At 33.6% G+C, this 26,548-nt stretch overlaps 1 pseudogene; it reads left to right on the top strand.

Annotated features, from left to right (window-relative positions):
• The first annotated feature begins 8,183 nt into the window (after positions 1–8,183).
• LOC143386170 (ornithine decarboxylase pseudogene) lies at positions 8,184–10,094 on the top strand (annotated as a pseudogene).
• Positions 10,095–26,548: the final 16,454 nt, after the last annotated feature.

Genomic DNA, 26,548 nt, shown 5'->3' with positions numbered 1-26,548 from the left:
AAAAGATATATATTGTATATTTTCTCTCGTATGTAGAAGCTTCAGGGAAAGAAGAAAGTAAAGGATGTTCCAAAAATAGGAGGGAATCATTAAGGTAAAGGAAGGGCACAGTGGGAAGGAAGAGGCAAAGATTAGCGAAGGTGTCAGGAAGTAATAATGACCAAGTTATGTTATGTGCATCTACAGACATTTCACAATGAAACCTACTATTCTGTAAAATTAATATGGAACAATAAAATAATATTTTTAAAATGATAACAGAGACTGACAGGAGCTTGAATGCTTTGGAAACACTGATGAGACTTGAAGAAGTGTTTCAATGATAGTGCAAAAGCAAGTGAACCATATGCCAAGGAGTAAGTTCACTGGAATTTGTGTTGTTTTAAATAGTGATTTTAGAGGTGGAAAATTTCACAATTTTTGACAGAAATGTTCAAAGCTAACATGAAGGGAAAGTGAATGAAAGGAAGGGAAGTAGGATAAAAATCCAGATGTTGCCTATGTCATACAGAGGAATCTAAAGTCACTAAGATAACAAGTTGTAGGACCTAAAGGACTGTGATCCATGTTGTAGCACTTTCAGTAAATTCAGGCATGTGACCAGGAGGAGAATAGTTGGTCAAAAAAAGAAGAGGAGGTATAAATATCAAAAGGGACACTATGGTATCAGAAAGATCTCAAGCCACTTTCTCATTTTTAAAAAGTTCTAGAGAGTAAAGCAAATCTCCAACTAGACTAGCATTCAGAAATTGCAAAGCCTAAAAACAGAAAGTGTTTGGGAGTATTTGGAAATGAAAGGACATGCTGCTCCTTGGTTTTCTCCTGTAAATTCAATCTATGAACTTCTTATAAGTCATTTTCTGTTTTGTTAAGTGCAGTAGAGTGAGGTGTATTATTTGGTTCTAGTGATTACTTCAATGGGATAAATATCTTTTTATCTAGTCCTGAAACTAGTGCATCAGAATAATATTGTGAGGACAGTGACCTAAGCAACAACAATGGGGGTCTGGGGGGAATGGTGTAGCACAATGAGAACAGACTTCCAGAAGAAAGAGAGGGAGAGAGGAGTGACAAAGAAAGGCAAAGACAGAGTCAGAGAAAAGAAGAAAGCATTCTTGGAAGTATTATCTTTCATAGTGTTTGTCTTATCTTTCTGATAACATGCTTAATTCTCTACCATGAAGTAAACAATGTTTGGGTTTTGTAAGTCGGAAAAAATTGACAGTTACTATTAATATATAAATAAAATCATAGAGAGAGGAAATACTCAAAATGTAGTAAGTTCCTTGGAGTTGGTCTTAAGGTATAAGATATGTAATCGTGAGAATGCTACCGAAGTAGATTTTTAAAAAGCACAAAATTTCAAAAATTTTCAAAATTTTCTGATTGATAGAAATGTCTTTATTATTATTATTATTATTCTCTTTGAGTCCTTTCAAAAGATCACACATGAATTAATGCTAGTGAGGTGGTCATCAGAAGGACCCATTCAAGTCCTGCAGGGTGGAAGAAGATGGAGGTCAAAGAAATTCTTGGACAGTGAGATTCAGTGAGCTTTCATGGTGGTGAACAGAGGTTGCTCTGAGGGTGGCAGCCCAGGAAGAGCATGGAACTCTGTGTGCCCCATTTCCATTCCATACTTGGCTCTAAACAATCTCTTCCTTTCAGCTGTTTCTAAGGTATATTAAGTAAGTGTTTTCCTGAGTTCTCTAAATGATTGTAATCAAAAAATAAAACACTGGAAGGAATCATGGGAACATCTAAAATGGTAGTTGGTTGGACAGAAATGTGGACAGCCTATGCCTTTTATTTGTGTCTGACTTAATTGCAGGCAATCTTTGAAGCTAAGTCTGTAAACCTGTATAGTCTGAAGTTAAGTTCTGGTACTTCAGAAGTGAACTCAATTATTGGACACCCCGTTAGCCTCAAAGGAGTTGATAATCTCATAGATCATTTCTTCATTGGGAGTATAATTTAAAAAGCCACATAATTCAAGAGTAGTGAAAAAAATTGGGATTCCACGTAGTATTTTATTTAATATCAAAGATGTAAAATAAGGCATATTTTTGTCACATCAGTAGACATAAATGGAAAGATTTATTTCTTTCAGATAGCATTATAGAGTCTCAGGTATAAGTATATAACACTGTAGCCATGCATGATACAAAATAAATAATGCTTCCAAAAGTGCTTTGAAATCTTATCACAGCCCAGAAGCTATTTTGTTGTAAGGCAAATTCATCCTGAATCCCAGCCAAGTCCTCATATGCCAAAGGACGTAGCTGTAAATCTTAAAAGGCTGCCTAAATACAAGGATCCTGAGGACATAGTTATAGGAATATGTGAGCATGTTTTCTTGCATGATGGTCCAGGAGGCAAATGTTAATGACCAGAAACTATAAAAAAAGATGCTGCAAAATGGCAAACATTTATCTAGAATATGTAAACATTGTCTTGAAAGTTTAGGGATGGGAATATTGAAAAAATCAGTGAATAAAGAAGCCTTGGTGGAAAATTCATGGAAGAAAGTCAAATAAATAAGAACTACACAGATTTATCATTATTTAGTTTTCTTTAATTTAAGATATGGTATATTACTTGCTAGGAGACTCTCTTTGTTGCATATTTACAACAAATATAATTTTTTACATGTCATTACCTGCAAAGATATTGCATAGAAAATGCAGCCTCCCAGGTTAAATAGTAGATATAATAGTGGGACTCAAGTCTTTGTTGCCCATTCTTTTTACTACACTATTTTGAATTATCTGTTCCATTTTCTAAACCAGTTTGGAATGTGATGCCATATCTATTCCCTTTCCTGAATCAATCAGGCTTATTCCAATGTCAGTCTTCTCCTGGAAAATGTCACACAGGCATTTTAAGCAGGTTTGGAAATGATAGCAATTTCCAAAGAGTGCTCAGACCCATAAATTAACATGAGGCTATATTCTGCCACAGACCTTGAAGTGCTAATGTAGCGATATATTCATAAGAAAAGACAACCATGTCAGAGTTGATATAACATAAGGAAAGCAAAACTTAAGGTAGAAAGTAAATTTGAAAAAAATAGTAAATCATTACGATACTTTTCATTTAGGTTTATCTACGTTTTTGTTACCAGATTTCTAAGAGATTTTGAAAAAAAGAAGCTACAGCCAAACAGTCCATTTATAGCTCCTGACAAGGCAGTTGTCCCACTTCTTTGTCTATTTTCCTTTCTGGAGAAAATGGATTAGACAATTTGGAAGAAAATCAGCACATCTCCTTTCCTTCTTTACCTTGAGCCAAAAGTCTAGCAAAAACCTGGGCCTTGTTCCCTAAGTTTTATCATTTTTCCAGTGCTAAACCAAAGTTTAAAAATTATCTCAATAAAGATGTTTAGAAAAGTCCAGATGCCAGAATAGGCCATAGACTTCAACATCCATTCCCAAAAGAAATAAAAGGCACCAAGGTCTAGAGCCACTTCAGCACTACTAGTTTCACAATCCACTTACTTTTCTGCAAAACCAAAATAGTTTAATCCTGTCATGACTGCTCAGAAATTAGTGTGAAAACAAAACAAAACAAAACAAAACAAAAAACAAGTTGCCCCATCATATCTCCTTCTTGTCCTCCTTCTCACAGTTTCTACCCCAGTCTGGGGTTGAGGAGACGGGTTGGGGTAGGGGTTGGGTTTGGGGTGTGTACTTACTTTGCATTTTTCCTGAATTGTCCTTAGGAGATTGTAGTAAGGCAGTGAAACAATGACTTTATAATTTATGTCTTTAGGAAGGACAGCAGACCGATCTTTATAACTGAATTTGTTAATTTTGGTGCATTTCACTTGTAGATGCAGCAGAGAAGCACCCCAGTTTAAGAATAGTTTCCAGAGGGCTAGTGTTGTTACTCAGTGGTAGAGTGTTCACCTAACAACTGTGAGGCACTGGATTCGATCCTCAGCACCACATAAAAATCAACAAATAAAATAAAGGCATTGTGTTCATCTATAATTAAAACAAAATATTTTTAAAAAGAATACTTTCCAGAAACCATCTGCTAGCATTTAAATACTGGCTGACAATTACTAACTCTATTTCCTTAGACAAATTGTTTAATATCTATGTGCTTCAGTTTTCTAATCTGCAAATAACACTATCACAAATTGGTCGGTTTTAAGGATAAAATAAAATAGCAAAATTTTCTTTTGTAAGTACCCAATGTATCTTTATTTTTGTGACCTCAGTTCTCAACTTTATATTTGGTATTTGTATATCTCAATTATTGTGATGATTTTTATTGCAAAGACATTTTCATATATTTCTTAGACATCAATATACTGAGTCATCCTCTAGAAATATCATTCTCATATCACAAACTCTATGAATTTGTGAGAAAATAGCACATCATTTAGTAAACAGTGTGAAAAAAATGCATACCTATGGGAGGATACAGCCTAAGGTTTTTCTGTTAATTTTGCCACCTTTGTCACAAAATTATAACGCACACAATGACATTTCTTGATTCCTGTCTAGAGCTGGCTCTGATTTCTGGAATTGCATGCTTTATCAAAATTTATCTTAAACCTTACAACCAACGTGAGAGGCAGAAATGATTATTCCACTTTACATATGAAAAAAGTTCCTCAAATGTTAATTGTCTGCCCTAAGGCCGTGTAATTAATCATTGTCCATGTTGGAATTTGAATCAGGATTATTCTGAATCCAGATCCAGTTCTATCTTTGACTGTTTAAAGTTTTCATAAAGAAATCTTCTTAAGCTTCTAAACATATTTATTTGATTGAAAATGTACAGAAGGAAAGCAAAATCTTGAACTCTTTAAAATTTAGGATGCTATCATTTTCAGGTGAAGGAAATGACAGCAGCCCTAGGCAGGTGTGTTACCAACACCTGTCTCTCCTTTAAAAGCAGTGCAATCCAACTTGAGAGAGAAGGCAAGAAAGATAAGGCCTAATGTCTTAGAAAATGACAAACTGACAACTTAAAGATAACTTGTCCTTAAGAATCTATGAAGATTTGAAGAATATACTAGCACATTGAATAGTAAAATATTATAAAAGTGGTGTGGGAAGAAATGTCCAATAATTAATAGAGGTAAATTAAAACAGAAGGCAAAGCCAGAGTACTGAGTACTTCAGCTATGCATAGATGGGAAAATGAAAATGATCTGCAGTTCACAGAGGAATGAATACAATTGTATATTATAAATACAGTGAACTATAAACAAATTTTACATAACTTACTAAGTGATTTGAGAATGGCAAAAAATCAAGTATTTTTATGATCTGCTCCTATAAATAGACATTTGTTTCATATTACTCATAAATGGCCAATTTATTCAACAAATAGGCTAGTAGTTTGCAAACTGAAGTAGATATGAAAATCATCTAGAACACTTGTGAAAACAGTTTTCTGGAGCCTCCCTCCAGATTTTCTGTTACAATGGGTATTGGGTGGTGCCGAAGAATTTGCATTTTTAGCATACATCCTGATGATGATGCTAAAGACGCTGATCTAAAGATACTTCAGAACCACTGAAATAAATTTCATTATTTATTATTTTACCTTTAAAATATATGTTCCTTTTTCTAATTTTTTTCTTTTCCTTTTTTTTGATGAAAATAAGTATCAAATTGTAGAAAAGATGATTTTAAAAATAAAGAATTTACATTTATAGAAGAATTATCCTATTTTTTAATATGATTCCCACAATGATGGACTCTTTTTTGAGGAATTAAAGAGATTTGTTTCAATTATGCAGAACAGCAAGAACAACAAAAATTCAAACAGATTCTTTGTTTTTCTCCTTAATAATTTATCATTTTGTCCTTTTAAAGAAAATATGGAAGGTCTCATGATTGTAATTGAGGTTTTAAAACACTCTAATTCAAAGTTTCTTAAATGTTTAATTTGTTTAAAAATATATTGAAATAATCTTAAGGCTGTATTTTAAATATATTCTGTGCCAACCAACATTACACAATGCCCCTCAGTACAATGTGGTATGGTATTGACTAATGTAGGAGACAAGAGTTTTGTGCTATATCCAGATTTTGAATGACTTGAAGATATTTGTCATGTCACATTTCTATTTATTTTCTTATTTTGTTATTTTTAATTAAAGTTGACATAAAAAATTAAATTTTTTAATAGTGCTTGCACAGCTGATAAAAAAGTAAGTTATAAAAAAATAAGCTATTTTTATTACTGAAGAACTCAGTATATTAACTGCATTTCTAGCTAAACTAAGAGGTTTTCTATATATTCACATAAGTCTTCTAGTTATCACAGTAACTTTCCTAATATATGCTATTGTGAAATGTTCTAAAGGTCTAAATAATTTACTTTATGTATATTATTTCCTTATTCTGGGATTATAAACCTCAAAGATTAAACAGATGTCCTCATATTATGAACATTAATTAACCTAACACTATCAATATAATGTAAGCACAAAAGTTAAGTGTTTTGGGAAAAAAATGAATGAGCCCTTATTACTTGAATTAAAAAAGATTCTCAGACATAACACAAAATCAAATAAAAATGAATAATTTGTTTTTCATAAAAATTAAAAATCATTAATAAAGTGTATAAATAACCCCTTTACTGGGAGAATGTATTCACAATACACAATACACAATACAAAGTTAATTATTTCTAGGATATGCAATGTGTATTTTCTTACACCTAAGTAGTATATTAACATTACTAAAATGAAGAAATAAGACTTTCACATTTCTTCATAAAACTCTCTTGCAGTTATTTTGCACATATTTACCTGATCTTTATATTTTCATTAATTCTGCTTGTTCTAGAAGTGTGCAATATTGAGTTAAACAATATATTACAATTTTTGAATCATTTCTTTTTCTTAAAATTAGGTTAAATAATAATGTTTCACCTTAGTTATTGAATTATTTGTACTGTGTTCATTTTTATTGCTGAAGAGTCAATTATTTGAGTATAGGAAAAAAATCTTACATATTTTTTTTCTGGTCACTTTTTTACACGAATACTCCTCTAAAAGTTAGTAAGCAATTTGAGCACATAGTTCCAGGAAAGAAAATAGTTGAATGTATATTTAATGCCTATAAAAAATATATTGAGTTTGTTCATTCATGAAGAAAATGTAAATTAGAACTCTGTTTATAACAACTACAGACATAGTCATATGGCTTAAATTTAACATGTAGCAATATCAAGTGTTAACATGGAGAAGGAAAAGCTTGAACTCTGGTTTACACTGCAGCTGGGAATGTAAACTTGCATAACCATTTGGAAAAGAGTTTGACAGTTTTTTTATTAGGTTACACATATACCTATCCTGTGACTTAATAATTTGACTCAGGTATTTACCCAAGAAAAATAAAATGATGCAAAACAAAGACTTCTTTCAAATTTATATACAGTTTTTTTTTCCTTTTTTTAAAGAGAAAGAGAAAGAGAGAGAGAGAGAGGCAGAGAGAGAGAGAGAGAGAGAGAGAGAGAGAGAGAGAGAGAATTTTTTAATATTTATTTTTTAGTTTTCAGTGGACACAAAATCTTTATTTTACTTTTATGTGGTGCTGAGGATCGAACCCAGTGCCCTGCGCATGCCAGGCAAGTGCCTTACCACTTGAGCCACATCCCCACCCCAGCAGTTTTTTTCTTAATATCCAAAAATATAAACCATATGTCCATAAGAAGTGAGCAGACAAAAAATATGTAAGATTGTTTACTAAATATTTGACTCTTCAGCAATAAAAATGAACACAGTACAAATACACTCAATAACTCAGGTGAAACATTATTATTTAACCTAATTTTAAGAAAAAAAAATGATTCACAAAAGGCAATATATTGCTTAATTCAATATTGCACACTTCTAGAAAAAGCAGAATTGATGGAAATATAAAGATCAGGTAAATATGTGCAAAATGTTAACTGCAAAAGAGTTTTATAAGTAATGTTAAAGTCTTATTTCTTCATTGTAGTAGTGTTTACATTGGCAGATCATTTTTCAAAACTCATTGAAATTTGAGATCAATAAGATTGATATTTTTAACTTAATAATTTAGGTAATAAAAATCAATGTGCTGTCAGTCCCTGCAGCCGCCAGCCGCCCTCAGCCAGCAGCTTGGCGCCACCTCGGGCCGGCGTCTCGGGCGGGCGGGGGCGGCGGAGCGCTCCTCGGGCTCCGGCGCGGCGCAGCTCGGGCGACGGCATCTCCATGGGACCGGCCCGCGGCCTCCGGGCGCTCTGAGAATATTTCCACTGCTGGACCGAGGACACGGGGTTTGGAATTCCTGGAGAATTACCTTTGAGAGAAGCTGGAAATAATTTCTTTAAATTTCATCTCTTAGTTTCCATCTTGTTGCATTTCTGAGGCATATCCAGGAGCCATGAACAACTTTAGTAATGAAGAGTTTGACTGCCACTTCCTTGATGAAGCCTTTACTGCCAAGGACATTTTGGACCAAAAAATTAATGAAGTGTCTTCTTCTGACGATAAGGATGCTTTTTATGTCGCAGACCTTGGAGACATTCTAAAGAAACATCTAAGATGGTTAAAAGCTCTTCCTCGTGTTACCCGCTTTTATGCAGTCAAATGCAATGATAGCAGAGCCATAGTGAAGACCTTAGCTGCCATTGGGACAGGATTTGACTGTGCTAGCAAGACTGAAATACAGTTGGTGCAGAGTCTCCGAGTGCCTCCGGAGAGGATTATCTATGCAAATCCTTGTAAACAGGTGTCTCAAATTAAATATGCTGCCAGTATTGGAGTCCAAATGATAACTTTTGACAGTGAAGTTGAATTGATGAAGGTTGCCAGAGCACATCCAAAGGCAAAGTTGGTTTTGCGGATTGCTACTGATGATTCCAAAGCAGTCTGTCGTCTCAGTGTTAAATTCGGTGCCACACTCAAAACCAGCAGACTTCTTTTGGAACGAGCTAAAGAATTAAATATTGATGTCATTGGTGTCAGCTTTCACGTGGGGAGTGGCTGCACTGATCCTGAGACCTTCGTGCAGGCCATCTCTGATGCCCGATGTGTCTTTGACATGGGAGCTGAGGCTGGTTTCAGCATGTGTCTGCTGGATATTGGTGGTGGCTTCCCTGGATCTGAGGATGTGAAGCTTAAGTTTGAGGAGATCACCAGTGTGATCAATCCAGCACTGGACAAATACTTTCCATCAGACTCTGCAGTGAGAATCATAGCTGAACCAGGAAGATATTATATTGCTTCAGCTTTCACGCTTGCAGTTAATATCATTGCCAAAAAACTCGTATTAAAGGAACAGACAGGCTCTGATGATGAAGATGAGGCAAGTGAACAGACCTTTATGTATTATGTGAATGACGGAGTATATGGATCATTTAATTGCATCCTTTATGATCATGCACATGTAAAGCCCCTGCTGCAGAAGAGACCTAAACCAGATGAGAAGTATTATTCATCCAGCATATGGGGACCGACCTGTGATGGCCTTGATCGGATTGTCGAGCGCTGTGACCTTCCCGAAATGCATGTGGGTGATTGGATGCTTTTTGAAAACATGGGTGCATACACTGTTGCTGCTGCTTCTACTTTCAATGGATTCCAGAGGCCAACTATCTATTATGTGATGTCAGGACCAACATGGCAGTGCATGCAGCAAATCCAGAACCATGGCTTCCCACCTGAGGTGGAGGAACAGGACGTTGGCACTCTGCCCGTGTCTTGTGCTCAGGAAAGCAGCATGAAACGTCACCCGGCAGCGTGCACCTCCACTAGTATCAACGTGTAGATGCCGCTCTGTAGCTGTTCACTACAGATTTAGCTTAAGTTAAGGGATCTGGGGGGACCATTTAACTTAATTACTGCTAGTTTTGAAATGTCTTTGTGAGAGTAGGGTTGGCACAGATGCAGCAATACGGACGACTAGAAGATGGGGTCACACTTATCTGTGTTCCTATGGAAACTATTTGAATATTTGTTTTATATGGATTTTTATTCACTTTTCAAACAAGCTACTAAAGAGTGCCCCCTCAGCTGCCCAGCAAGCATTTGTAGCTTGTACAGTGGCAGAATGGGCCAAAAGCTTAATGTTGTGACCTGTTTTGAAAATAAAGTATCTTGAAATTAAAAAAAAATCAATGTGCTTTACTCTGTATTCAGATTAACTAATAATAGTAGTAACTTATTATTAATTATATGAGAGTATCTTAGGAATTCAGAAAAATTATTGATAAAAGTCACCATCCATTCACAACTGAAATTGACAGAAGGTAGAAATATAATGAAAGTCCATCAATCTAATAATTGGAGTCAACAACAAACACAGTTAAAGAAATTAACAAAAACCTACACCTAGCATCGTACATAATGGTGAGGAATTGAACACTTTCCTCCTAAGATTCAGAACAAGGTAACAGTGGTTGCTGTCACCATTTCCTTGTTGGGTATAAAATTCTCTGGGCAATTAGTTAAGTGGAAAAGAGGCATGAAGAATTGACAGTTGAATAAAACAGACTTCATATATAGGCTATGTTATTAGCAGTTAGAAAAATAATGTCAACTGTATAGTAGCTATTATAAATAATAACTTGACTGGAAGGTTGCAGGGTATGTTTTATATATAAAATGGAATTTTATCACTTGCACATCTGAAAAGTTGATACACACTTGATTTTCCCCTACACTTCTTATTAAATACAAAAAAAAACCCTGAAATAGTATATAAAATTTGCTTTAAAAGATCCTGAAATATGAAAAAAAAATGAACAAAAACAGACACGCACACACACACACACACACACACACACATACACACGCATAAACACAAAAAAAACAGACATGCCGGAGACCTCAAGCACAAGGGTCCATAGCTGTAAGTTTTCTTTGGTTGTCTTTTTTTGTTCAGACTTCAAGCTAAAAAGCTGCAGTAGAACAGTGCCACACCCTGTGAATACAGGCAAAAACATATTCCAACAGAAGTCTTGTCTCTAGCCAAAGGAACAAGAAAAGGCAGCCTAAAACCACTCAAGTATATACAAATCCAACAGAGAAAGATTGTTGTCCTCATTTTTCCACACTATTGGAAACATATAGGGAAACCTAGAGTTTCCAACATTTCCAGGCTCAGTGAACTTAACACCATTGCACTGGGGAGGTACACAAGAAGACTGAGTACAGAGCTGAAGAATAGATAGGCTTTTTTTTCTTATCAAGTGATACCAAGTCTTCTCCCCACTATCTTGCATCAGTGTGTAGATGTGGGAGATAGTAAGGGGAAAAGGCATTAGCCAAACATTTTATTTCTACCAAGGGGATTATCATTGATGGCTATTGGAGCTGCATGACTTCCAGTTCAACCAAGAAATAGCAAGAAACCTCACCCTGTGTTATCAACTGAAGCCAAGGGGGAAAATGGGACATGCAGGTCTTTTCTATATTCCTATGTGTACCTACCTGTAATTATGTATAACTCTGTGTGTTTATGGTGTGTGTGTGTGTGTGTGTGTGTGTGTGTGTGTGTGTGTGTGTTTGTGGTGTGTGTGTGTGTGTGGGTTTGAAGAGTAATTGGTATTACTTAAGATTAGAAAGACTCAGAAAAAATATATTATATTCATGGTTAATGTTTAGTATAGTAAAATGATATGAATTTAATCAGCAAAGGAAAAAGTCTCATATGGTGTAGACCAGGTGAGACCAAAAAGCAATCTTCCAGGCTGCTGTGGTCTGAGTGTTTGTGTCTTCCCGAAACACATACATTGAAACCTAACTCTCCAAAGTGATATATTAAGAGGTGAAAGCTTTAGGAGGTGATTTGGTCATAAAGACTTTGTTCTCATAAATGTGATTTTTTTTTAATTATAAAGGAGGCTTAAGGGAGCCTTTTCATCCCTTCTTCCACACATACAAAGCCCCATGAAGAACAACTATACATGATATACTAAATTTTTCAGCATATTCTTCTTGGACTTCCCAGCCTCCAGCATAGACAGTAATAAAATTCTTTTATTTATAAATGACCTAGTCTAGTATATTTTGCTCCAGTATCTTAAATGAATTAAACACAGGTGTCCCTTCCGAGTGGATTTATAAAGGACAGCTTTTGACAGCAAATGTGAAATGTTACCATCAAGGGAAGATCTTTCAAATATCACTGGACAGAGATTTTATTGAGTGATAGTTGCATAATATATGTAGCATCCAAGTTAGTCACCCCAGACACTCAAGACTTTAGATATTCCCCACCCCAAAAGAAAAGAATAGCTGTTACCCATGAATCACATTGTTTTATAAACTTACTTGTTGAAACAGGTTAAAAAAACCTCTCATATTGTCAGACCTATAAAACAGACTAAATATAGCCATTGGTATAGAACAACCATAACTGTCAGATTTCCTTTTTCCTTTTCTTTATTTCTTTCTTTCTTTCTTTCTTTCTTTCTTTCTTTCTTTCTTTCTTTCATTCTTTTTTTTGAGTAAAAGGGAAAAGAAGTTTTATTGCTTTTTTTAACAAAGGAGAAAAACAAAGACACTACTCCTGTCCCAAAGGCTGTGACATCACCAGTAACAGGGAGGGTTTTAAAGAGGTGATTCTAAGCCTATATTCCACTTGGGCTCTGTTGGAGTTGTAATTCACTTGTTAATTTGCTAGATAGTCATTTCTGAGAACTCTGGTACCATCCCTAAAGTCTGAATAACTTCATTCCTATGGTGAGTATGTACTCAAAGACAGATAAAAATGCCTAAAATGAGGAAGAAAGTAATCCTCTTTCCTCTTACATTAGGGAGGGAAAGAGATTAGGGAGGAGCTGGGAGAGAGGAAGAGAAAGAAATGTGTACCTGGAAAATTATTGAAAGGAGTTAGAAGTTATTTTCTAAATGCTATCCAAGGACCAGACTGAAGACAAGTCTTCTTCAGAAAGCGCAGAATTGGGGCAATTGGATTTTAAGTCTACTTCTTACTTTTATGAAGGGAATAAGTGTTCTTCAAGGACAGGACCAAGGGAGGTTGGGGGCCCTTTCCACTAAGTGAGTACACAGAGAGCATGCTCCTTCTATGGATTAGAAAGTAGGCACTGCTATGTCTTAATCTTGAACTTGTCTCTCTCCAGAGCCATGAAAATTAAATTTTTGTTAATAATATGCTACCTTGTGCAATAGTCAGCTTTCTTTCTCTATGACAATAATGCCTGACAAGAGCAATCTATAGAAGTAAAAGTTTATTTGGGGTTCATGGTTTCAGTCCATGGTTATCTGTCTCCATTGCTGTGGGTCTAAAGAGGGAACATCATGACAGAAGAGGCAGAACATCATGACAGAAGGACCAAGTGGAGGAAAGTTGCTCAGTTCATGGTAGCCAGGAAGTAAAGAAAGAGGAGGATCCAGGGAAAATATACATATAATCCCCAAGGCACACCCCTAATGACCTACTTCAACCACATGCTACCTGCCAAGAATTTCAACCTAGTGATTCATTGAAATTATTGATTTATCAAATGGATCAATCCACTGATTAAGTTGCAAATCTCATAGTCTAATAATTTCACTTCTGAGCTTTCCTGCACCAATATAGTATATTTAGATATGAGACAGCTCATATGTAAACCATGATTCTTTATTTTATGTTATTATTGTTATAACAACCCAAATGGACAAAGACTATATTTCTCCTTTAAAAAAGAAAAAAAGAAAAAAAAAGAAAAGAAAATAGAAAAGAGCCAGAAAAACTTTTAAAAAACTTATTCACAGTGAAATTATATTTTCAAATATTAATAGTACTATTAAAAACTATAATAGTTTTTCAAATATATGCTACCAATGGTTGATAAGAATGGGCTAGAAATTTTATATAAAAACAAAGTCTAAATTACAATTTAACTTATTAAATAAGGTGTAATACCTTTTCATAGGTAAAATTGATAAAATTACATTTTAAATAAATATTTTCGAAGACATTATCTGGTAAATTTTTTAGTAATTTATTTTTGAAAGTTATAACTAGATGGAAGATTTTAACTAACTTTACCAAGATTATATAGTTTGTTTAAAATTTTTTTTGGGGGGTATCAGATATTTAATTCAGGCACATTCAACCACTGAGCCATATCCCCAACCCTATTTTGTATTTTATTTAGAGACAGGGTCTCACTGAGTTGCTTAGCACCTCACCATTGCTGAGGCTGGCTTTGAACTTGTGATCCTCCTGCCTCAGCCTCCTGAGCCACTGGGATTACAGGTGTGCTCCACAGCAAACAGCTGGATAGCTTTATCTATGTCTCTGCAAAGAAGATCCAAATGAGCAAAAAGCTAATTTAGGTACTAGAATACTTCAAAAGATGAGAAATTGCTGTAAGATTTCAGTCCTGGATATATGGTTAAAAAGTGCAAATAAGAACACAGACATTTTTAAATTTTCTAAATAGAGAAATCAGAAGTTTTTAAATTCTGTAGTTCCTGTCTTTGTGGGTAGACAGTTAGTGTGTAATAATATTAAGACCTATTTAGATTTAATTAGTTTTTCCCCATGTACATGAGAAATTGGAGGTTTACTCTGTGGATTAATTTGGCAAAACAGATTCAAGTTCCCAGTGTGTCAGCCATTCATGGGTGGTAAGGTACTGAATATTTAAGTAGGTATCTTAAATGAAACTGAAAATAATAAACAGTAGTGACCCAAGTTGCTTCCACCATTTATTTTTTTTTCAATTTTTACACAGATGAGATAGGATAAATGATGGCTTCTCACACACACACACACACACACACAAAAAAAAAAAACTCAGATGCTTAATAACAAAAGGCGGATACTAACATCTGTGAACCCTTAAGAAAGAAAAAAAAATGGCCCATGACATATTAGAATGCCAGCCTTTCATTGTAGGTGGATAGCAAAAGAGTCCCCAACATCTGGTTGAGTTTCTGACATGAAAGATAAAGTCCATGATCCCATGCCTACAAATGACAATGCTGAGTGCCAAATAAACATACCAGTGCTATGCTTTTCAGAGAAATAAGGGATGATGGAACTCAGAGAAAAACAATATTTTAAAGTAAAATAATAAAGTGGAAAAGGGCCACCAATGCACAATATATGATGGCTTCCTTGAAATTTCACTAAATTTTGTGCATAATGATCAAGATGATCTTTTTGAAACATAAGACAAACAAATATTTTAATATAATGAAAGAAAATATAATACTATTAATTGTTCAATTTAGGAGTTGCAATTTACAGTTCAGGAGAATTCCAAAAAAGAGAAAACAAGGTGAAATTGAGGACAGTAGTAAAACACAGATAAGAACAGTATCCAGAACTGAAATTATAACTCAGAATCCACAACTGCAAAAATGACAGTACTGAAGTCTATCATCATCATGGCATTTCTCAGCACCAGAAAAGAGCTTTCAGATTGTGAAAACTTTTCAGGCTTTAGATTTAATGGCTCTAGTAAACATCTAGATGACTATACAAAGAAATGCATGTGCATTCCTAATGAAAAATGAACAGTACTCAGGATACAGGAAAAAAAATCAGTTTTCATATAGAATAAAAACATTCGTAGCTTTATGTGTTCTCAATAAATAGGTACACCAGTTGTAGAAAAGTAATATAGAGTGTGACTTACTGAAATAATAGAATAAATAAGCAGACAAAAAGCATGAACACGTGATTGCAAAGATAAAGTTTCCAAAATTCTGAAAATGTCTGAGACTATTATGCAGAAGGGATGAGCAGAATGACCATGAGAAAGAAGTCAACTAAACCTTCAGTAAAATGAAAATAAAATAGATTTTTGTAGTTATGATATAGTAGGAACAATTGGTAATAAATAACAAAGTAAATCTAAATATAGCCAGTATTAACTGAAATAAAGTCCGAATTGTACTGAAAAAATTTACCAGTGAAAAACATTAATAGAATCTTAACTATGTAGACTCAGAAAACTGTTACCAAAAATTGTGCGGCATCTAGAACACAAGTGAATAAGGTGTAAAATTGGGATACAATTTGAGAATGCTAATACAGATGACACTTGAAGTACAACAGATTTATGTCCTCATAAACCCATCAAAAATTGAAACTATCTTATAGTCAATATGAATTTAATACATCTATCCCACCATACATCATAGCATAGCAACACAATACAAGAGAGAGTATTGGTTCTTTATCCTCATGGTCATGAGGCTAATTGGGAGCCTCTTCCCAGCATCAAAAGTGAGTAGCATACTGCATAACTCCATCCAAGGAAAATATAAAAATTCAAAGTATGATCATTCCTGAATGCATGTCATTTTCACACAATAGCAAAATAGAGAAAGCAGAGACCCTCTATACTGATCTTGATAAAAAGAAAATAAAAAATGATTAAAATTTAACTAAGAAAAAATGACAATTGATCATATCTAGAAAGAGTGAAATACCAGAAGAAGAATCAATAAATCAAAATAATGAATTTGGAAGCATTGTTGCACATTTAAATAGATTGGTAAAAAGAAATTTATTTTTTTGCTGAAATTTTAAGATTGCTCTTTTGAGTTTATCAAGGTCTCAATCTAAAAACTGATATTTAAAATACAAAGACAACATTATGTGAAAAAAATGAATAGAATTTCAGAACCAGCAATGAAAATCAATAAAGAAGTGTCATGAGTGAAGTTAAAAACAAATAAAAAAATATGTCATTAAATATTGTGGATGTATTATATGTAATATATACCAAATGCAAAATTATATATAGTTTAGTAACATAATGTATATTTCATACATTATATTATGAAATATATACATCTATATACATGCATACCACAAACTTGTGCATGAAAAGCCTTTCTGAATGTGTCATGAAATGGAGAATCCATAAGAGTACTGGACACCTTTGGGGATAGGATAACAAAAACAAGCTGCTAACAAGTGGAATTCTTTCTTCCTCATCACCAAAATGAGATAGTGTTCATGACTTTTCCATATTTAAGTCTGACTTGATGAGAGAGCCACAGACTAGATCAAATGTGAATATCAAATATAAATGTGACTGCTGATAAACAGAAACATGGAAAATCAGAGTAGTCAGATGAAGTTGCCACATCTGTGCAATCTTGTTGGTTCAGAAATTTCAAACAATACGTAAATAAATATAGACAATTAAAGTTTCATTTTCAAATTTATGACTTTATAAAACAGCATTATAGCTATAATACTGTATTGAAAACTAATTATTCTTTTACTAAGCAAGAGGCTGTTATCTATTTTTTTTATTTTCATTTTTTGTCCTAAGGCACAACTCTTGTGCATAATGGTGGAGTGGAGTTATGCTTTCCATATACAGTTATGTATGGCTTACCAATTGCTGGTGAATTTATTCATCTGGTACAGCAGGACCTGTGTACCAGGTTTACAGTCACATTTTCCAGTATTCTATGAAAGGACCTCTGACTCAAATTTGGTAACATATAAATAGAGTAAAATTGCTTTCTTAATATAAGCACCTGCTTGCTCCCTGTTGCTCACATTTCATTCCTGTTTGGAATATAAACTTCGTTACTAGAGCTCAAGCAACCCTAGCAGTAGGACACTAAGGAGAAGGCCAAGGAAATTTCAGAAATCTCAGCTCTGATTCTCATGAGCCATTGATATAATTTTAATCTTCTAATTGTTTGGAAAAATAAGCCCATAATTGTTCAAGCCAGTGATGAACAAGTTTTCTGTTTCTCACAGCTAAATATAATCACCAACTGCTATAGTTCCCATGAAGTTTCTACCTGACTGCTAGAAAAGCATTACTAATGCAATGATTCTCCCAGTCAGGGAGGTAAACAGACCAGGTGCCAAGAACAATTTACTTATCCTGAGATGGGCTGTCTCCCACAGATATCTGGGAGTTCAGTCATTACCACCTTCCCATGGACAACCCTAGGGCATTATGTGAAAAATTACTTCTGTAATGTGTCCCTCCAGTTCTATCCACTCTGGGATTCTGCAACAGTGTTAACATAGTTAACTCCAAAATAATGCATGTATTTTAGGCTCTATGCAATTTGAAAGAAACAATTTTTAATATAAAAACTCCATAGTGAAAGGTGTCAAAGTATACCGCTATTACAGAAAATTAAACATGCAATTCTTATATGGAGGTCAGTGGCTCTGGAAATATTCACCTTGGAATTTCCTGAGGTTCATGGGTAAGACATCTTTAATCCATCCAGGACACAGATGAGAAAACTAAAACCTGTAGGTGAAATCCAATTCTGTATGTGTTTTTATAAATAAAGTTTTATTAAGAGATAGTTACAATTTGTTTACATATTATTTGTGGTGGCTTTGGCTTTAATACGACAGAATTGAGGAGAGGCAATAGAATCTATATGGCCCACAAAGCAAAAAAAAAAAAAAAAAAAAAAAAAAAAAACCAAAAAACTTAGCTATATGCTGCTTTACAAAAAAATATTGTCAAATTTTAGTATTTATTTGGATTTTTATAATCCAGTATATAAAATAAGTACCAAAATATATACACATACAATTATATATGAGTATATAAATAGGAAGTTATGTCAAAATTGTATTTAACAAGGATCAATGTGCTGAAAAAGCTAGTAGCTACACCTAAAACATAAAATTAAAATAGAATATATTAGGCTTAAACTTTAAAATATTAATATTCAAAGCAATTTGAAATACATATGGTGGAAGAAGTTTAAATTCTTTGTAGACAATGTGTTAGCATTTTGTTGCTGTAAGAAATACCTGAGGTAACCAACCTATGAAGAGTAAAGTTCCATTATGATTTACATTGTTGAAAGTTTCAGGTCATGGTTGATTGGCTTTTGGGCCTGTGCTAAGGCAGCACATCATAATGGAGAACACAAGACTGAGCAAAGTTGTTCACCTCCTGGTACCCTCCAGAACAGAGAGAGAAAGAAGAGACCCTGGTCTCTCAATCCCTTTGAGGACATGCTGCCCTCCATGACCTTAAACCTCCCTGAAGGCCCCACCTCTTCAAGTTTCTACCACCTTCCAATAGCACCAAGCTTAAGACTAAACCTTTAACACATGGGAATTCAAGGGACATTCAAATCAATTTTCTGTGTTAGTCAGCTTTTTGTTAATACAGCAAATATACAGTCAACTTCAAGTGGGATAATGTTATTTGTTTGTTGGTTTGTTTATTTACTTCTGACAAACACTTCTGGAGGGTTCAGCTCATGTTCCATTGATTTATAGCCTGTGGTGAGGAGAAATACACAGTAGGGAGTATATGGAAAAGCAGAAAATTCACCTCCTGGAGGGATAGCAGAGGGAAAGAAGAAGGGGCAGGGAACTGCCATTCCTGTAAGGGCACTCCCCCAGTTACCAGATGACCTCTCTAGGGCCTCATTTCTTAAAGTTTTCACTTCTTCCTAACAATGTCATTCTGGGAACTAAGTCTTTCACACAGACTTTTGGGGACATTCCATATTATAGCAGACACCTTTAAAGATAGGTTGTTAGTCAGCTTCCCTCCTAATCCCAAATACCTCATGCAATTAACTTATAAAGCAATAAAAATGATTTATTTTGAAACACACTTCTAGTGCCAAGCTGCCACAGGCCTATGATGAAACAGCACATCATTCCAGAAATATGTAGCAGAGAAAAACTGCTCAACCCAATCATCTTAAGAGAAGGAGAGTAAGAAATTAGGAGCCCACAATCCCCTACAGGGTCACAACACCTTCATGACCTCAGGATGTCCCAAGTGGCCTTACCTACTAAAGTTTCCACAACATCCCAGTAGCATCCACTGCTGGCAAAGTCTTTAACACTTAGGCCACTGAGGGAAATTTAATATCCAAACTATATCAATATTCCAGGGCAGAAGTTCTTTCCACATTTATTTAATAATAATAATGAATATGTGATTACTTTTTTCTCAGTAACATTTTGGGAAAAAATCCTTGAATTTCAGAATAGCAGTCAGAAAAGCAAAATATTGATTCTTAATCACAACCTTGAAATAGAATGTTAAAAATTTTATGAGTCTCGGTTCTATTACCCTGAAGTCTCATTTTAGGAAATGAATAAAATGTGAATTCCTATATGAGTCTCAACATAATTCCAAAGATCTCAACACCATCATTTTTGATTGCCGCTACAAATACACCAGAGCAGAAAATATAGATGGGGAGACTAAGTTGACCAGGTAAATAGTGCTGATGCTCACTCCTTTTTCCTTTGTTCAATACAAATTTAATGACTTACTTTTAGAAACGCTTAATTTTATTTAGATGTTGTTTATCTTGACACTAGAAGTCAATCTCTTACCTGTTATTCACAAGGATGTTGTTTAGAGAATGTACGTTAAGATAAGCTGCATCTGAAAATGATATTCTCTCTCTCCCTCTGATTTATTATTTTCTCTTGATTCTCTGTTGATTAGGTCCTCTTATTTGATTTTTTTTTTAGATTGTGTAAAATGTTATGGCCTGTTCTGAAGCAGCACATTTGAATCCCTGAAATGAAAATGAAAAGATAGCGAAAAGCCAATATGCTGATTTTTTGACCAAAATGAGCTTTAAATATAAATTGTTTTGTTCAGTACTCAATATAACTCTAGAAATGTTGAATTGTCCTATTTTGCTCCCTCAATTTTTTTCAGAACTCTATTTATCTAAATAGTACAAAAATTCATAGATCCCCTAATTCTCTTATTGGTTATCATCATTCGCTAATCTTATGTACTTTTAAATCCACCTTGATTTCAGAAATTGGTTCTTTCCATCATTTTCTAACCAATCTCTTTGGCGGGTATATTTCAGGTACACTTGAAAAATTAATGACTCAATCTGCCAGTTTTTGTGATTGTCGTTATATGATAAGTACTGCTGGGATAGAATGTACATTTTGGTCAAAAAAATTCATAGTCATTGACTTTGATCATGTCAATTTCCTCTTTCGTAACTCTTAGTGATAAACTATATCAATTTGATCAAATTCCTATCTCAACCAAAGTTCACAATCATTTCTCATCAATGAACATATATCCAAATTACAGATCATTATACAATTTCACCAGATAGGTGTGAATGTCAGCTTTTAGTCACAAAATCCCAGCACTATTGCCATCCACATTCTTCACTGTTACCTTGAAATAGGTATTGATTCTCTTGTGCAAAGTTAATACTCCAAGTCATACACATACCTTCTCAAAATCTTAGAATATTTATTTATCTCTTTTTTTCATTACTGTTGATGCATTCTCTCATAGTTCCTTTGATATATATCTGGACAATGTCAGGTCTCTTATATTAATGCAGCCTCCTTAAAAAAACTAAAATACAAGAAAGAGGAAGAAGACAAGGAAGAGGAGGAGGAGGGGGAGAAAGAAATGAAAAGTGAATCATCAAACATGTCACCTTCCAGCTATTATCCTAATATTTCAAAAACTTGTTTTTGAAAATATCTATACATGATCTCTCCATTATTTTTACTTTCAAATTACATAAATATATTTCAGCCTTACTAATATATTTTAATAATTTTTGTTATGGGGTGGCATTTTAAAAATTAGTTTATTTATACTACATTTTCTTTATCCATTCATCTGTTGATGGGCATCTGGGCTGGTTCCATAGCTTGGCTCTTGTAAATTGTATGCCTCTAAGCATTTATAATGGTTACATTAATATAACATACTGATTTTAGATCTTTTGGAGTGTACCAAGGAGTGTGATATCCAGGTCATAGGGTGGCTCCATTTCTAGTTTTGTGAGTAATCTCTATACTGCTTTCCAGAATGTGTTGCTAATCTGTAGTCCCACCAACATTGTATCAGTATAACTCTTTTTCTCACATCCTCACCATCATTTATTGTTATTTGTATTCTTGATAATTTTCATTTTGACTGGAGTGAATTGAAATCTCAGTGTAGTTTTGATTTGCATTTCTCTGATTGTTAGAGATGTTGAATATTTTGTATATTTGTTGGGCATTTGTATTTTTCCTTTTGACAAGTGTCTGTTTAGTTATTCTGCCCATTTATTAATTACACAATGGAGTTTTACTATACTAAGTTAAAAAAACTAAACTGTGGCATTTGCTGGTAAATGGATGGAACTAGAGAACATCATGCTAAGTGATGCAAGTCAGATGCAGGGGTGGATATTTTGTCTCATATGCAGAAGCTGGACCACAATAAGGGGGAGAGAAAAGTAGGGAATAGAATCTCATTAAAAAAAAAAAGAAGAAGAGATCATCAAAATAGAGGAAGGGAATTGATGGGGAGGGAAGAAGACCAGGAAAAGAATGTAGAATGAAACGAATCAAACTACTTATATAAATATACCAAAGTTAATTTGAATATACCACAGTTAATTCCACCTTTATATATATATAAAATGCTGATAAATACATAGAATAAAAACCAGTAAAGGAATGAAACAGTAAAAGGGAAGAGAGGAGGGAAATACTGTGAGTGAATTGAAACAAATAATTTTCCATGCTTGTATAATTATGTCAAAATGAAACCCAATACTATGGGTAATTATTATACACTAACAAAAACTCAGTGAATCTATAATGAACTAATTTAAAAATTATAAATAAATAGAAGAAAAATATTTCATGCAATTTCATAACTCTCAAAAATGAATATGATTGTGTTCTCAACCTCAGTTCTATGTATCAACCCACATATTACAATGTTATTAATTAATGTACCTCACACCCCACAGTTATTTAACTCAATATATTGTCAGCCAACCATCAAAATCAAAATGAAAACTTTACACCTTTTTTTGTGTGTGGAAGTCATCTCAATCTTTTCTTATCTCACCTTTTTTTGGGGGAGGGGGGAACTTAGGGAGACTAGACCACAGAGCCACATCCCTAGCTGTATTTTGTATTTTATTAGAGATAGGGTCTCACTGAGTTGCTTAGCACCTCACTAAATTGCTGAGGCTGGCTTTGAACTCACGATCCTCCTGCCTCTGCTTCCAAAGCTGCTGGAATTACAGGCCTATGCCACTGTGCCCAGCCTCTTTTCTCATCTCTTGCCATATACAGACACAATATTGTGGATTCCAAAGACTGCATCTCCGGTTTGTGCATTTTTATTCTCACTATCTCTACTCCAGCAAGCATTCCTCTTGTGTTGAAATTGCAACAGTCAACTGATACATATTCTAGTCCCTAGTCTTTGTCCTATTTCAGCCATCCATTCCTCTACACTATGGGAAGGCATGCTGCCCCACCTGTCATTTTAGTTTTAGATCACATCACTAGATTTATTGTCAGAATAAGATATAAACCCCTGAGCATGACTAGCAAAGTCGTTCAAGATGTTGGCCTTGAATTGTTTGCCAAATCTGCCTCCTTCCTTTTCCACTTGCCTATGTATGGAACGTTTATTTTCTAAAAAACATTGTTTGCTTTTTCCCACCTAATAAATTAATTTTCATTCTATTCTTACTCAGTGTCACTAGCTCATTATCCTTAAAAATAATTTTTCATTAAACAGGGTCTAGAAAGATGCATAAATATAGGCTATGAAGAAAATAATGACTCAAGATGACAATATTTTTTTAATTTCGTTTTTTAGATGTTGTTTATTTTATTCATTTATTTATATGTGGTACTGAGAATCAAATCCAGTGCCTCATACATGCTAGGCAAGGGCTGTAACACTGAGCCACAACTCCTGCCCTCAAAATGACAATATTTTTATTGTAAGAAATTAATATTTCAGAACTAAGAAATGTTAAGGTCTAATGATTATAAGCTCAAAATGAATCAATATAATTTTCATAAAATTAAAATATTAAATATTTGAAATTACTAGAATTCTATAAAAGAAGCACTTGAAACTAAACAGGAATTTCCTACATTTATTTAATATTTTTCTATTCATTTACTTTAAAATTATTTATGGAGATCAAAATATGGTCGTCTTTTGCTGCTTTTGGTGTTTGTCATTGAGTTGGCTTGCTCTTTATTGCTTTAATCATTTGTTTCTTCAGTGGCTTTAAATAGCACCCTTGTCTGGGCCCATCTTAGAGTCTCACATGCATATATATGTACATTATAGTTTGAAGTTTTCCTGCTGTAGAACAGCTCAGTGTTTCTACTTAGAGAATCTTTGTTGGGCCCTGAATGTATATTTGTCACGTTAATATATAGTGGAGAATTAAATAAATACAAGAACTTTTTCAAGAGTAAAAGAATGACAGATTACCAGTAATCATTGATCAAGTAAAATTAATTGTTATTAAAACAATAATACATATATATATATATATATATATATATATATATATATATATATATATTACATTATGCTCACTCCACAGTTTAGCATAAATTCTACTGCAACATAATAAATATATAAAAAGCTATAGAATGTATCCTAAATGATTATACAATAATGAAAATGACTTTAGAAGTATATAGGAAAATAAGACTTATTCAAATCTCAGTTTTTATAAAGGTTTTTATAGCTTGGATTTTGCTACATCACTAGTCAAAGTTAAGTTTCATTTAGACTAAAATAATTTTAAAAAATGCAATGAAAGGGCAATAATGATCAATATTTATTTTATTTCAAGTGTGAGTTACCAGTGTAAGAAAAATTAAATATTAAAAATTAAAATTGATGATGTAGATATTTTATTCATCAAATAAAGGAAATTTTAAGACAAATATAAATTTTTAATGTTACTTATGGGCAATATCATTATGATATAATTTGGAGTAAAATTATAAATCAATTGAGCCCTTCTAAATTAAAATAAAGAGATCAAGAGATATTTAATTTTTTATGCTGTTGGCTCAAATTTCACTTTACAGAATGGAAACAATCAGAAACTTGACAATATATATTGACAAAATACAACAACAGTTTTTAATAATCAAAGTTTAGTCATTAAAATGTGCAATATTTTTAAAAGTTAGCATATTTGGCTATCTATGAAACAGGAGACTCACATCCAATTAGTCAATTATTTTTAGAATATGTATCACATTACGTGGAAATTAAACCAACATTCAGTTTTATTTAAGAATTTAGCAAAGCAATTATAGTCAAAGTTAAGAAAAAATACTGTAAAAGAAAGAGAACTATTTCATTTATTAAATAAAGTCGAAGACATGAAAGAAAGTGAAATTTTTTGCACTCATAGAAGTGAATTTTGTATGAAGAAGAAGAAAGAACAGAAATAATCTTTGGTTGTGATATTAAGAGGCAAAGGTGGAAATAAACATTTAGGTGAGAAATTATTTCCCAATGCCTAGGTAAGAGATTATAATGATGTGAATTAAGGTGACTTAAATATGTAAGTTGAAAGTGATAAAAGTCATGATATAGTTTTAAAGGTCGATAGTATTGATATTTTGAAAAAAATCATGGGATGTTCCTTCTAAATTTCCAACATTCTTTTTGCTTAAGAGCAATTTTCTCTACAAGAACATTTTACTTCACTGCATCTTCTACCTTCATGAAGATGAAATTACTATCAGTAAACCTAGAGAACCCTCTAAAACCTGTTTTAGCTTCCTTTACTATAACTTCCACAATATCCACAGTTTGATTGAAGAAAAAATGACTATTCATCTTCTATATCAATCCTAAAGAGATGTGGCTCTTCAGGTACTTAAATATTAAATATATTTGTAAGAATATAATTATTTTGAGAGTTCCAGAGAAATATAACAAATAGGACATAAAACATTTTTCCAAAGATTTTTAGTTTAGGATTATTTTCAGGGATTAGGTCATATGATTGAAGGGGCTGATAAGGGGCTAAGATCTTTAACCAGCAAGCTGGAGAACCAAAGTGCTAAAGGAATAGTTGCAGTTAGAGTCCAAGTCTGAGTTGAGAGGCAGAAAACCTATTTGCTGACCTGAAGATATTCAGGCAGACCGAGGTATTCTTAGTTCTTGTTTTGGTTTTATTCAAGTCTTTAATGGATTGATTGTGACCAACCATATTTAGGAGGTAAAACACTTTACCCAGTTAATTGATTGAAATGTCAGCCTACTTCAAAAATGTCCTCAATAGGTGCTCACATTATAATGTTTAACATATATCTCAGAACTCCTAGGTTCAGTCATGTTTTCACACAAATTAGCCATCAAAAATCACACCATCCCATTTCAACTTGACACTTACGTAAATCTCTTTTAAATATACTTAATATATATAAAAATAAAAATGTCTTAATTTTACCTAACATGGTACAACTATCCTGCCAAAATATATAAATAAACTGAAAAATTTTTAACCACTTTCCCAGAAAAGACAAAATCATTGACAGAAGCTTACTCTTCTCCTTGATAGTACATAATTTAAAGACTCTGATATGAAATTAATAATATCTAAATACTATGCAATACATATAAAACATTTTACATTTTATGCCTCATGATAAGAGAATAAGAAAGGAAGTAAACAGAAATTCTCTCTCTCTCTCTCCACACATACACACACACACACACACACACACACACACACACACACTCACACACATACATTTATAACAAAAATAAATTAAGGGGTACTCATGGTAATTATACCCTTGTTTCTCTTCTAAGTGGTCAT

Source organism: Callospermophilus lateralis, unplaced genomic scaffold (genome assembly GCF_048772815.1).
Source record: "Callospermophilus lateralis isolate mCalLat2 unplaced genomic scaffold, mCalLat2.hap1 Scaffold_98, whole genome shotgun sequence".
NCBI lineage: Eukaryota > Metazoa > Chordata > Mammalia > Rodentia > Sciuridae > Callospermophilus > Callospermophilus lateralis.
The sequence above is the reverse complement of the archived record's forward strand: the minus strand, read 5'-3'. Positions and strand labels throughout refer to the sequence as shown.